At 37.5% G+C, this 14,745-nt stretch overlaps 1 pseudogene; it reads right to left on the bottom strand.

The window, feature by feature from the left end:
- Positions 1-9,209: 9,209 nt before the first annotated feature.
- LOC120254602 lies at positions 9,210-14,388 on the bottom strand (annotated as a pseudogene).
- Positions 14,389-14,745: the final 357 nt, after the last annotated feature.

Here is a 14,745-nt window from a genome sequence, read left to right as displayed (position 1 = left end):
CGTGTTGATGGATGGAGGATCCACCAACAACTTTATTCGGAGACACGGTGGGCACACTACCTCGGTCTCACCGTACAACCTTCTCCATAAATGAAGATCACCGTAGGGCACGGTGATGAAATGCAATGTGGGGAGACTTGCACTCAAGTGCCTCTCTAAATGGGAGAGGCCATCTTCATAGTGGATCTCCTTCTCTTTCTACGGTTTTCGATGCTCGATGTGGTATTGGGAGTTCACTGGTTATCTTGCTTGGGTCCTACTCTATTTAATTACCATCAACTATGGATGGAGTTTGAATATCGGTATCCCAGTATGCGTTTTCAAGGGTTGCGAAACCCTATTGCTACCTCTACATAATCGGTTGCCTTGAAGAAACATATCCGCAGTCAAACCGAAAGTTAATACTACCATCTCTGGTGACCCTCGACTCACCTCATACCAAACTCAACCATAGTCACGAGGGACGCATCCGCACCCCCCTTCTTTTTCCAAAAACCTCCGGTCATTGCTAATGACTTATGATGATATTTTTAGCTATACCTACGAGGTCTTCCCGAGTAGGACCTTTGACCACTGGATACTATTAAAACCGAGCACGACTCCAGTCAACATTCGGCCATCTCTGCTATCTTCACTTTCGAATCACGGAGATCGAATGTTTGGTTGGTGAAATGCTCAAAAGACGGCATCAGCAAGCCTAGCACTAGTCCTTATTCTTCTCTGGTGATCTTAGTTAAGAAAAAAGATGGTTCTTGGTGCTTCCACGTCGATTACCGTGCACTCAATGTCGTTACCATCCGGACCCAGCTTCCCATTCCAATGGTCGAGGAGTTACTAGATGAGCTTGCCGGGGCCACGGTATTTTTCAAAAGCCGGACTCGTGTTTCAGTCTACCACTAGGTGCGCATTGAACCCACTAATATTGAAAAACAGACATTTCGAACACATAAGGGGCACTACGAGTTCCTCGTTATGCCCTTCTGATTGTCCAATGTCCCTTCGATGTTTGAAGCTCTAATAAATGCTATTTTCCATCCTGTAATGAGGAAATTCGTCTTAGTCTTCTTCGATGGCGCCTTGGTGTATAGCTCCACTTGGGTAAACCACCTAAGTCACCTACAAACCATTTTTTTAGACATTCAGGCGCCTCTTGACTCGTTGCCAAGCTCGGCAAGTGTGCGTTTGCATACCCTACCATCTCCTACTTGGGTCATCAGATCTCCGGCGCTAGTGTCAAAGTTAATCCAGAGAAGATCCTCACTTTGTCCCAAAGAATGGCTCTTCCAAGGACCATGTGTGGTTTCTTGCAGCTTCCTCGGCTCGACGGGATACTATCGCCGGTTTGTTCCCCATTATGCAAGCCTTGCGAGCCCGTTGACCGACTTGCTTGGAAAAACACCTTTGTTTGAACCAGTGAGGTTACCATGGCTTCGAAACATTAAAGATTGCATTAACGACCACTCCCATGCTCGCAACTTCCGAGGTTTAACCGAGTAATTTGAAATACAAACGGACGCTTCATGATAATGGGCATGTAGATGAATTAGCATATGCACACATGGAGAAGTTCGATGCAAGGGTATTTCGGTAATTTGCAAGCGAATGAATTTTTATGGTTCTACTAGGTCTATTTGATGGGAAAGCGGGTCAAGAAACAAAAGTCACGAGTTTTGTGTCCCACAAACTCGTGAGTCATACCAAAAATTTGGTCAAATTCCATCGTTTAGGCCTCGAATACTCTAATTTTGTCATTTTTTGTAATAATTGATTTTGTTATATCTTAGGCTATAAATCTCTGATTTGTGAGCCGTTTGTGGCAATAGTCTTTATTTTGTTAAGCCTTTTATTTTTTACTGATATTTGAGAATTTACCATTTTTGGTATATTTTTCAAATTATCTCCTTTCTTAGTATTATTTTCATTCGCCTATTTATTGTAAACCTACGGGTAAGAGAAAAATCAATTTTGTGATCATCATTTTCATTGAGTAATAAAAATTTTTACTCTTTCCCAATCCACGGTTATCGTTGATCAATAGGTGTTGGAAGGCTTGTTATCGAGTATTCGATGCGCGAATCAATGGTCTCAAGTATACCCATTGCATCACTTCACGAATGGGGTAGGGACTATGCTATTAGAAGACCAACACCCAGTTGCCTATTTTAGTAAATCATTGACACCTCGATTGCAGAGCTTCATCGACAGTATTCACGCAAGATGTACGCCATCATCTGAAGCGATCCGAGCGATGGCGACAATACCTACTTAGGCCCGGCCTTTTGTGATTTACATCGACCATCAAAGCTTGCATTCCATGATATATCAAATGATGCAAACTCTTGAAAGCAACACAAGTGGCTCAGTCAAGCTTTTGGGTCATGAATTTCAAATTCTTTGCAAACACGGAAATAATAACAAATCGGCCGATGCTCTCTCTCGTATTCCAAGTGACTCCAACTACCAATTTTTCTCCATGAATGTCACCACCCCCTGCCAAAGCATTATGGGGGCACTACATCATGCATACAAAGTGGATACCGCCATGTACAACCCTATTACCATCCATTCTCCAAAAAGCCCGACGACCACCCGGATTATTCCATCCAGAATAACATTATCATCTTCCAAGGTCGGGTCCTAGAACTAAACAACACAGCTCTTCAACAACTCCTTAAGAATACCACAACACCCTGGTTGGAGGACACACTGGCATAAGACGAACATACCATCGAATCGCCACCACCTTTACTTGGCCTACCCTTAAGAAGGATGTTCGTGATTTCATCAATAACTGCCACATCTGTCAAAAGGTTAAACTCTTCAATTATGCCCCGCAAGAGACTTCTATAACCAGTCCAAATCCTCGCAAAAATTTGGGAAGTCGCTCGATGGATTTTTATCACACATCTTCCCTCTTCCTCGTGCAAGACGATCATCCTTGTAGTCGTTGATTGCTTGTCAAATAAGCTCATTTCTCTACCTTACCAACCCACTTTCTTGCTACCCTTGTTGCATCAAAGTCTTCATCCAAGATATTATCCGTCTTCAGACATACCAACATCCACGGTGTCTCGATGAGAGATCCATTATTTCATAGCCATTTTTGGCAAGAATTGTTTGGTACGCAAGGCATCCAATTATCCATGAGCGCACGTCATGACCCATCACGGATGGCAAACCAAAAATCCTCAACGCTATTTGGAAGATTATTTACAATGCTTCACTTGATGATCATCCTTGTCATTGGCAGCATCGCTTCCCTCAGGGTCGAATATCATTACAACACGACGATGGTACTCATCCCTACAAATGACTCCTTTTCGAAAAGCGATGTTGGTCAAGCACCTCCCACTCTCCTTGATTATATGGCGGGTAGTTCCCTAGTTGATCTTTGTCAATACTCTTCCCGGGATCGAACACACACACTCAATACACTCAATGACAATCTCCTCCGAGTGCGATTTGCATGAAAAAACCAAAGCCGGCGCCAAGTGCACCGATATTTCCTTTCACGAAGGTGACTAGGTCTTCCTCAAACTCTAACACGTATCGGCAAAAAGTCGCTCACCGACACTCAACCCACAAGCTCTCCAAAAGGTTCCTTGGACCTTTTTAAAAATTCTAAAAAAATCAGTTCGGTAGCCTACCTCTTGGACTTACCCTAATACAGACCCTAATTCACACAACGTCTTCCACGTCTCCAAACTCAAAAAGATGTATCGGCGATCCTTCGGTCCAACGACTTCCTCTTCCATCCTCCTTTTAGGATAACAGACCCATCCCTCATCTCCGGGAGGTCATTAACTCCGGATTCATTCTTCACCAAGGCCAACCTCTCCACCAACTTTTTAATCCGATGGGAAAAATCATGGCGCTATTGATGCTACGTGGGAACCCGAAGTAGACCTTCAGCCGGAATTTTTACTTGTTTTCACCTTGAGGACAAAGTGGTCGTCGAGGAGGGGCACATGTCACGGTCAACCCTACCAACAAGGATGATGAGGACTCGATGGTGGCAAAACAATGAGAAGACAAAGAATGTTGAAAAGACCTGGACGAGGCCAATTGCGTAATGACGTAACGCCACTCGCTTTTCGTGAATACATGATGTGAAAAAGGCTTGGAAGTTAACGCGATGATATCATGTGAAGGGATGTGGAAGTTAGTGCATGAAAATATTAGTGACTTAATATAACCTTAACATATGGTTAAGGGTAGCGTGTAATGTAAGGTAGCAGATCGCCAAGTTGGTTATGTTTACTTTAAATGGAGCCAATGAAGAGAAGAGGGCATGAACCCCTTCATTATCATTATCTCCTCTTATTATCTTTTTCTCTCCTTATCCTATGTCTCTTTTTCCCTCCCTTTATTTCCTTTGATTCTCAACCTCTTATCTTGAGATCGCTATAGGGTATTCTATAAGAATATTTCAAAAACACCACATATGAAAATCACATCATTGAACAAAAGAACACGCTCTCGGTGAACGGTAAATGAAGTTTGTTATTATGTAGGATGTTACGCAAGAATATCTTAAAAACACCACAAATTTTTGCGAGGAAATAAAAATATCATATCTAATTGCATCTCAACCTAGCTTCAAGAGAGATCGGAGAAGAACGCAATTATGAACCAAGTGTCTTAATCTCGATGGACTGATAAACTCTTAATAAAGCAGAGGAACAAAAGAGATGATGAAGACCCGAGCAATAGGTAGGGATGGCAATTTATACCCTACCCGATGTGTATACCCGTACCGTGCAAGTCAAAGAAAGTAATACCCTCTTTGACCGTGGTACAGGGTAGGGCTGAGGGCTAATACTCATTATTTTTAAGTCTGTATAGGGTCGGGTAAGGGTATGCCCCTACCCTACCCAGTACTTTCACCCGTTGAAGAAGTACTGGGTTTTCACCCTGCACCCGTACCTTTTACCCCTCATATATATATATATATATATATATATATATATATATATATATATATATATATATATATATATATATATATATATATATATATATATATATAGCTAAAACATTTACCCACAATTTACTCCAAGATACATTTTTCGATTTATTTGAAAAATAATATTTTTAAATTTTCTTTTAATATATTATTTTGAATTTTATTTAATTTTTATATTTATATTTGATATAGGATAAAAATTTTTGGATAAATATATTAAGAATCACAATTAAATTTAAAAATTAAACATTATAAAAATATATAAAAAATAATGTTATAATAATTTATTCTATAAATTATAAAAACATCCTAAAACATATGATACTAATAAAAATCAATTGGTTATGAGAATTACTTACAATGTTTTTATATTCAAAAATCTCACTAAACATTTATAAAATTTGAAAGTATATAAAATATAAATAGTAGATATATGAAATAATTTAAAAGAAAAACCAAGATAGTTAAAACATAAAACAAAATATGTAGAGTTACCATTGAGTCCTAAATAAACGGCAATGAAAAATCAATAAACTTGTTATTTTGATATAAATTAATTTGTTACATGTATAGTTTTTATGTGATTATATAATTTAAGATAAACAAATATATATTAACTTAGTAATTTTGAATTTATGGACATGTGTTTTAAAACATTGTATTATTATTATTATTATTATTATTATTATTATTATTATTATTATTATTATTATTATTAATTTCGATCAATTTGAACAATCCGGGGTAAGTAGATACCTCCTACGGGTATCACCATCTCACTGCGAGTGAAGGGTAAGGGATATAATTTTTATACACCGGAGGATGCATGGCAAAAGGTACGGATATGAGATAAGAGTTATGGGTACCGGGTAAGGGTTTTGGCATACCCTACCCGTTGCCATCCCTAGCAACAGGGAAAGAGATTAGAATTTATAGGAGATTAGGTTATGGAGGTCATCATACCCCAGTTGAAAGCTTTATCTTGAATGTCAGTATGTCACGTGGTGGGGTATGGTTGAACTTACATTTGCTGGGATTTGAAATCACGCCCGACTGGGGTGTAATCCCAAATCACGCCTCTCGTAGTGTTTGAAATTACTTGACATTTCAAAATTCATAAAAACCAAACAAAAAGATTTTGAAAAATCAAGTATTTGAAATTGCAAATAACTTCAAATACTACTAAACAAACACTACCTTAAGAAATTTTGTCCCGGACTGACGTTATTTAAAAATTGCAAGAATTATTTCACTAATACTTTTTACAAAGTTTTTATTATTTTAATAAATGTATTTAACAATAATTTTTAAATAAATTATTAACTAAAACCTATCATTATTTAGAAAAATAAAAATTTTTAATTTAAAAATATTTTATTTAAATTAATATTAATTAAGTTAACCACTTTTTGTCAACTCGCAGATGGAAGGTTTGGAATATGGTTTCTCTGCATTTCTAATTATTAATATAGATAAAAAAATCACTTAAACTCAATATTAAAAAAATTCCTTTTAACTCCTTAATAATCAGAAGTGAAGGGTTTCTCTCATCCAACCCAAGCGAACGTTTTTGGAAGTTCAATAAAACTTTTGTAAAACCAACTTCACTCAATCCTAGACGCTGGCCATTTTGAACAAACCGCTGAACCGAACTGAACCGAACCCCTAAAAACCGGAACCTGGGAAGCAAAAACCGTGAATCGTCCTAAAACCGGAACCGAACCTTCATATAAGGTTCGGTTCGGCTTTCAAAAATTTAGAAAAACCGTGAAACCGTGGCTTTCCAACCGCGAGTTTCAGTATCGTGCTCAACCAGTAGCTCCACATACTGCTCAACCAGAGGTTAAAAACAAAGTTCATATTATATTATATAAATATAATATGAATAATGTCATACTATATAAATAATGTCATTTATGATTAGGTTTTTATTTTGTTAATATCATTAATTAGTAATTAATTAAGTAATCTGCATGTTTAAAGATATTTTTAAAATAATTAATTAAAGATATTAACCAAATTGATTATTGATTAGGTCCCGATTCTAATACTTGATTAGCTGATTAGGTGCTCATGCGAAAACTCTATACTCATGCAAGAGGATAATCATAATTAATTGATTATGCCACAAATTATTAGTTACAAATTAAATATGGATTTATTAAAAATAATTTAATTAACGAGAAGTACTTTAAATATTCAATTCTTTTAGTAGATTTCCATATTATTTTTATAATTTAATATAAAAAAACAAAAGACTAGACTTTTTATATATCTTCCGCTTTTGAAAACTTACAAAAAATTAACGTAGCTCATATTAAATTATATTTATTTTATATAAATGAAAAATATATCTGAGTAAAATGCTCTCATCGTAAAAACATTTGAATCATTAAAAAATATATAAATAAATAAAAATAAAAATAAACATGAATATATATGTGTATATATATCAATTTGCCTGATTTTGTTGATCATTTAAAGATATATATATATATATATATATATATATATATATATATATATATATATATATATATATATATATATATATATATATATATAGATATTCCAATATATAGATAAAACTCCCAAGATTTTCAATTTTGTAAACCATGCAACTTATATAAGTATACTAGAAATCAAAAAGAAAAAGGAAAAATAAAAATAAAAACAATTCCTAAAGAAAAACAAATAACATACATGAACATTAAAAAATAATAACAACAAAATAAATAAAACATCGAAACTTTGAGTATACCGTGATACTCTACTAACTTAACCTACTATCTTATATTAGTATTAAATTAATTCTTGTATTTTTGTGTTAATTAATTTGAATTATTGAATTATTTAGTTTAAAACCCGAAACTATATGAACCGTCAAACCGAATCGATTTGAACCAAACCGCGAATCGAATCCGAACCGAACCGGAACCGAACCGCCAAGAACCTGTTTGAGAAGTTCGGTTCCGCTCAAGGTTTCCTTGCGAATCGTCGGTTCAGAACCGTCAACGCGGTTTCCTGAATCGATGGTATGTCTACTCAATCCCGAGAGGGATTAACTTTTTAATTTCTAAAATTGCGATAAAGTATTTTATTTTATTTTTATTTTATTTTTGGCGATAAAGTGGAGGGGCTTTAGATTGTAATAATTGTGAGTTTGACCAATTGATTATTATGAATTTTATTTTAAAGTGGAACTTTCATGGATATTCTTAAATCTAAATATTTGTGAAATTCTATTTGTTTTAAAATGAGTTCATACACTGACATGAAAGACTAGCAGTTGATGGCAACAAATGGCAGGTGGGCATGAGAAGGTCATCCAAATGGAGATAACTAATAAAGAAAAAGTATAGCAAAGCTAACAAAAAGCTGGCCAAATTTTTTTACAGTTCTGGACAAATTTAGTACAAGGACAACACCAAATTTATAAAAGCAAGTGAAATTTTATAATCCTGTTTTTTTCTTGAGAAGAATAGTACTAAATGAAATACGGCGACCCATTTTTGACAGAGTCATACATATGGCTGAGGCTTAATAATTCAGCTCATCGTTTTTATCAAAAATGAAAGATTTAGACTGCGAACCACACTGACAATCAGTGATCCTTCTATTTTTAAATATTTCACATTTGATTTTGACAATAAGATCCAATATTACTTGGAATATGAGTACTTAATGGATAGATTTTATATAAATGCATTGCAGATGGAGAACTACAAAAGCATTCATATTATCAAGACAGCATGTTTTAATAAGATTTTTGCTGCAATTCTGATTATGTAATCAATGGAGACAAGTTTTAGGTGGTAAACCCTAGCAACAGTTATAACTATTCTTTGTGGTCTATACTATTATTTCATTTTTAAACTATTTACCATATGAGTTGCAAAAAAATTTAAAAAGTTGAATAGCAAAAACTCATGCACAAGAAAAGAGACAAATGCCACCTACAAACAATTTTTATTCAACTGCAACTTGCAAGTTGCAAAGCTATTTTATTGGTAAAAGAGTATAATATTCCACCAATGAAGTACAAACATGAAACATCATGCGAAAAGCAATCCATTTGCCTTGAGAAACACAGCACACAGCTATAACAAATACACCGAAAAAAAGAGACCATGAAACTTTCAACAACTTGAAACAAGACAAGTTGGAACTATTTAATTACCAATTTGATCAAATAGTTCTTTCATCTTGGTCCTGACAAAACTGAGTCCATCATTGAGCTGAATCACTCCAATACTTTTGCATTAGGCGCCACAGCTGGAGTTGAGGACAAGAAATCAAAGTCTAGTTCATGCTCTACACTGATTGAACCTTCTAAAAACTTTCACAACTTCTGACATCAAAGGCCTTCTATTGCTATCTGCTTGTAAGCACCACATTGCAAGCCAAATAATCTCAACCACTTCCTTCTTGTGCAATTGCATATCATGACTATGGCTATCAACCAGATCCCTCCACTTTGCTTTCCTGAATGAATTTCTGTAGCTGCCTTTACCAGATGCATGCTTTCCTCAGGCTGGGAATAGTCAAGATTCTTTCTGCCACACACTATTTCCATTACAACAACACCAAAACTATATATGTCTACTTTCTCAGTGATTATAGATGTCAGCCATTCAGGAGCCAAGTACCCTGGTGTTCCTCTCATTCTGGTCATGACTTGGCTCTGTTCTCTGTCAATCAACTTAGACAATCCAAAAATCAGAGACCTTGGCATTGAAATGCTCATCTAAAAAGTATGTTTTGTGGTTTGATATCCAAATGAGCTATTCTCTGTCTACATTCTTCATGAAGATATGACAGTCCCTTGGCTATATCAGTAATGATCCTACGTCTTGTGTTCCAGTCAAGATCATCAGCTTTACTGGCATGAAAAATCCATTTGTCTAATGATCCATTTGGCATGTACTCATAAACAAGAAGTCGATAAGTTTTCTCGGCGCAAAAGCCGATCAATCTCACCAACTTGATGTGATGAATGCTCCCAATTGTTTTGAACCTCTGCCAAGAATTCTTTTTCCTTGTCCAATTTCATCTAGCCGTTTCACTGCTACCTTCACACCATCTGCTAGTTCTCCTTCAAATACAGAACCAAACCCTCCTTGACCGAGTTTTTTTCGAGAAATTCTCTGTTGCACTCCTCAACTCTTCAAACGAAAAACCTAGCAGGCATGCCAGGAACTTGATCAAACTCATCATCTTCTTCCAACTCAGACGCCATCTTTCTCCTCCAAACAACAAGAACAATACATGCAACAAGAGACACAACCACCAAAACCACCAAATACCGATCCTAGTATGATTGCAAGATTGGATGATCTCTCCCTGTAGTCAAAGAAGGTGGAGAAGGATTTACTTGAACCTTGATATACGATGATGAATTGTAGTGACTAACATCCGGCACATTGTTCCTCATTGAAAAAGACCTGTGTCAGCAGATAACAAGAACCATCCGAGATATCACCACCATACTGGAAAAAAGCCGCCTTGCAGGGACAATTTGTCAAACAAGCCAATTTGCAAGCAGCTTCAGTTTTAATTGAATGAATTTTCGCACTAGAATCCACATAATTGAAATAGGAAACGTTGTTAAGAGTCAAGAGCTGATGATTCTGTAAAGCTTGGCAAGAAAGAGGAGTCTTGAGCTTGCAACCAAGATTGGGTTGTCGACCATCAACCTGATCAAAGAAAGGTGTGCTTCCATTTGCCGGGCAGCCGCATTGCCCTCCTGAGCAAATCCCATACGCACCGCACACGGTCGGGTACCCGCAATCATCAACAATGGAACCCGCAAAGACATTGCCGATTATACTCCATCCAGAAGCGTCTGTCCAAGAGTAAACCTTCAGATGCCCATCAAACTCGAACCTCATGTACTGCATCGATGGCGCTGAGGGTAAAGAGATGGATTCACCATTCGGAGAGAACACCAAGCTGCCATTACTGTACGTGATGTTCTGGCTTCCTTTCACCGAGGAGTGATAGTACATTTGGGGAGGATTGGAATCAATGAACGCGGAAAGCCCATCGGAAAGAAGAGTGAAGTAGAGTGAACTCTCGGTCGAGTTGGTCGTGGAGGAGTTGGCAGTGAGCCGCTGGCCAAGCTTCAGAGACTGCCCAACAACAAGAGTGTCAGTAAGGTGATCGAAAGATTGCCACATCGGGATGTTATTCCTGTTAAAGAGAACAAGGTTCCCATTGAGAGTGAGATTAAGGCCAGAGACGGCAAGGCCGGAGGTGTTAGTAGACCAGACGACGGTGGAGTCGGCGTCGTAGAGTATGAGGTCACCATTGGAGGTGAGGTGAAGAGAGGCTTTCTCTCGAACAGGACGGGAGCGGTTGGGTGACCAGAGAACTTGGGGAGGGGCTTGCATGGGCTTGGTGATATAAGAGCCACTGTTGGTGTAGACGAGGCAGAGGCAGAGGATGAAGGAGGTGCAGGAGGAGGTGGAGCAGTAGAAGCCGAAGGCAAAGGATTGACCGAAGCTGCCGCGGAGGAGCAGTGCGCGGATGGTTGAGCCGTCCGGGTACGAGGACGTTGTGCTTCAAGGACTCGTCGTTGGTCCAGATGGTCGAGAGGTTGGCGGCTGGGTAGTCAAAAAGGTTGAGAGCGAGCTGAATTAGTGGCGAGGAGTAACAAGAGCGGTAACAACAGTGTGGACTGTTGCATGGCTGAATTGGATTGAAGATCTGCAGAGAAAGAGATGAAGATGGGAATTGGGGAAGTTGGAAGTTTTCACATGCAGTGATAATGTAGGAAAGGTATATTGAACAACCACGCGCATACCAGGGACGGTGGTAGTTAGTTGCTTGTATCATTTGCCAAGAGTAAAGGTCAACTTAATTAATTGGAAACTACCTTCTGATTTCTTCAGTTTTTCTCCTTATGATGACTACTTATATATATATATGTATATAATTTTATAATGCCTATTAATTGAATTTTTAAAAATAATATAAGTTTATTTTTTTATTACTTTTTTATTTTTTTATAAAAAATTGATAAATTATAAATTTATTGAAAAAGAAAAACTAGAAGAGATGAGTGAGACTAGAAAAATTTAATAGAAATGTAATAGAAATACTAATGAGATTAGAAAGATATTTTAGAAACAATCAAGGAAAGAATTATTCATCCAAATTAGTATTGCTAAGAGTTGAAGTAGCTTGTTGGTTGTCATATTCTTAAAATATAAAAATATTTTATATGAGACCCTGAAATTCAAGATACAATGTAAAATTGATTTTTGTCTCGAAAACATGAGTTTGACAAACAAGGGCCCGATTTGACTCAAGCTTCGTAATGTAGCCGTATGATGCGGAAGTTTTCAAAAGTTTTTCGGGATTGATAAACAAAATTAAATTAAAATTATATGATAGTTTTCCTGCTCATAACTTGGTACTCGGGGTGAGAGATATCCCCTCTTTTTAATGCAACAAGTCGATGCAACGCCTTAGTGTCAATCACTCGCTTGGTTGTCAGGGCAACCATGTTTGTCTGAGGAAAAGTCAAACCCATCTCTTTGCCATGTCCCATGGGATGCCAAAATCCCATGACGGATATATATATATCACACACAGTAATCGTAATCATTGGGCAAGAGGGCTAAAAATCAAGTGTAAAAATACTTTTCATCTAGCAAAAAAATAATTCTTTTGTTAGAGAAATATATTCTTGTACATAGTTATGTATACATCTTTCTTGTATTTATATGGGTTGGTTTCACTCTAATGATCACACATTCATTCTTTTCTCTCATATTTTATTTATCACTGGTATCGAGCCGGCCGACCTCCGCCATGTATTTGTTAGCTCTCCAACGAGCTTTCTTTCACGGAACCTTGTTTTCGGGCCCGGCCTCGTTAGCTCCTAGCCTCCTAGTCGAGTTTTATCTCGTTGAAGCTTTGTTCCATTCAGTCCTGTTAGCTTCCAAACAAGCCTCTATCTCATCATCTGGTCCCTTGTTCTCGACTGGCTTATCCAATCGAAGCGACGTTGCTCTCAAGACAATGTTGATAACATTGACTAAGATCCTCCTCGAGCTTTGTTTGTTCTCCGACAATCGCAGGGACATGTCCGCTATGATCTTTATGCTTCAACCGTGATTTCTATGTTCGTTGTCACGCCGCTCCGCGAACTCCGCTCACCCGATGAAATGCACTTTGAGTTTCTCACCATACTCCATAGTCGTAGCCACATTTTTCCATCCCACGAGTCATGCAGCTCAAGTCCCAAGTCGTGCTCCTCGCTTTTGATTCTCGACAGCTAAAGATCCTTTTTAGCATACCAAGTCCCAAGCTTTTGTTATTATCCCGTTGTTTTGATTCTTTTATTATCCTTAATAATATTTATTATTATTTAAATATATATATATTAAATTAAAAACAAAAACAAAATCAACAAAAAACAAAACAAAAACAAAACAAAAATCCTTTTGTTTTGATTCTTTTTATTATCTTTAACAAGCATCTATTATTATTATTATTATTATTATTATTATTATTATTATTATTATTATTATATATATATATATATAATCCTGATTCTGTTTAATAGCATCTAGTATTATTTAAAATATATCCCTATTAAAAAATCCTTTTGTTGTTTCCTCGCTACTCCCATCTATCACATTATGGCATCATCTTCTTCTCTGCCTCCTCATTTCCTAGCTCCAAATGCACATCAAATTAAATGGTTCCACTACAAAGAATGGTTTACTAACATTCGCATTGTTTTACCTTGGTATGGATTCTACTTCTGGCCATATCGACTGTATTCTCCCCAACCTTCCACCCCTCGATGCATCATGGACACTTGTCGATCGTCGTATTCACTGACCATTATTCCGTCAATCTTGTGAGATTGATATTCATATGGAAATTGAACATCTTCCTACTACTCATGTAATGTGGGAACACTCTAGCCCATATGTTCGAAAGCATTCTAGCTCGCTCGCTAAGATGTCATTTTTACAAGATCTTACTCACATCCAAAGAACGCAAATGTTTCATCGTGAGAGTATGTCAACGACCCGCGGGTCCCCTCGTGGCCAAATTGATTCATTTGAGAAGTCCACTTGCCTAACATGCACATGTTGCAAAAACTCACACCGGCCTCGCCACATACAACGCAGACCTTCAATTTCTCGATGCATCTCCATCCCGATTTTGAGGTCGTTTCAGTAATCAATTGCTTAATCGACCCCTTCCATCATTGATGATATCATTTGCAATGTTATTGTCGAAGAAACCCGTCTCAAAGACATTATCTCCATCGCCTTATCCCTCACTAACACGCTCTGGCTGTGACATCTCCATGTTCCACTAGAGTACCCTCCGCCCTTCCTCGCACTCACCGCCAAAGACCGCCCATCAACCTCTTCTCGCCTTCTATTATCCGTCATTACCGCAAGCCTCCTGGTCATATGAAGAGTTAGCGTTCAAGCTTTTAGCAACGAAGAGTGCCAGCCATCACAATCTCACCCTCAGCCCTCGACCTCCCCGCCTCCCTCATGTTGCTTTTTGTTTTAGCTTCCGCATTATCCTTCCTCTCGTTAATCTTCTTTCTCGTGCTTACCATCCACCGCACGCATCCATGCCATATAGCGTGGCTTTGGCCCTATCGTTACTTTCTTGGTCTTCGAGGTTGCTTATTCTCTCTCGAGGTTACTTAGTGTCTTAACGTATAGTACATATCTCAACATTTTTAGCGAGTCGACATCACCCGATCTCCATACTACCTCTACTCCTATCGAGCTTCA

The sequence above is a fragment of the Dioscorea cayenensis genome, unplaced genomic scaffold (assembly GCF_009730915.1).
Source record: "Dioscorea cayenensis subsp. rotundata cultivar TDr96_F1 unplaced genomic scaffold, TDr96_F1_v2_PseudoChromosome.rev07_lg8_w22 25.fasta BLBR01000527.1, whole genome shotgun sequence".
In the NCBI taxonomy this organism is placed as follows: domain Eukaryota; kingdom Viridiplantae; phylum Streptophyta; class Magnoliopsida; order Dioscoreales; family Dioscoreaceae; genus Dioscorea; species Dioscorea cayenensis.
This window is presented reverse-complemented; position numbering and strand designations above follow the sequence as displayed.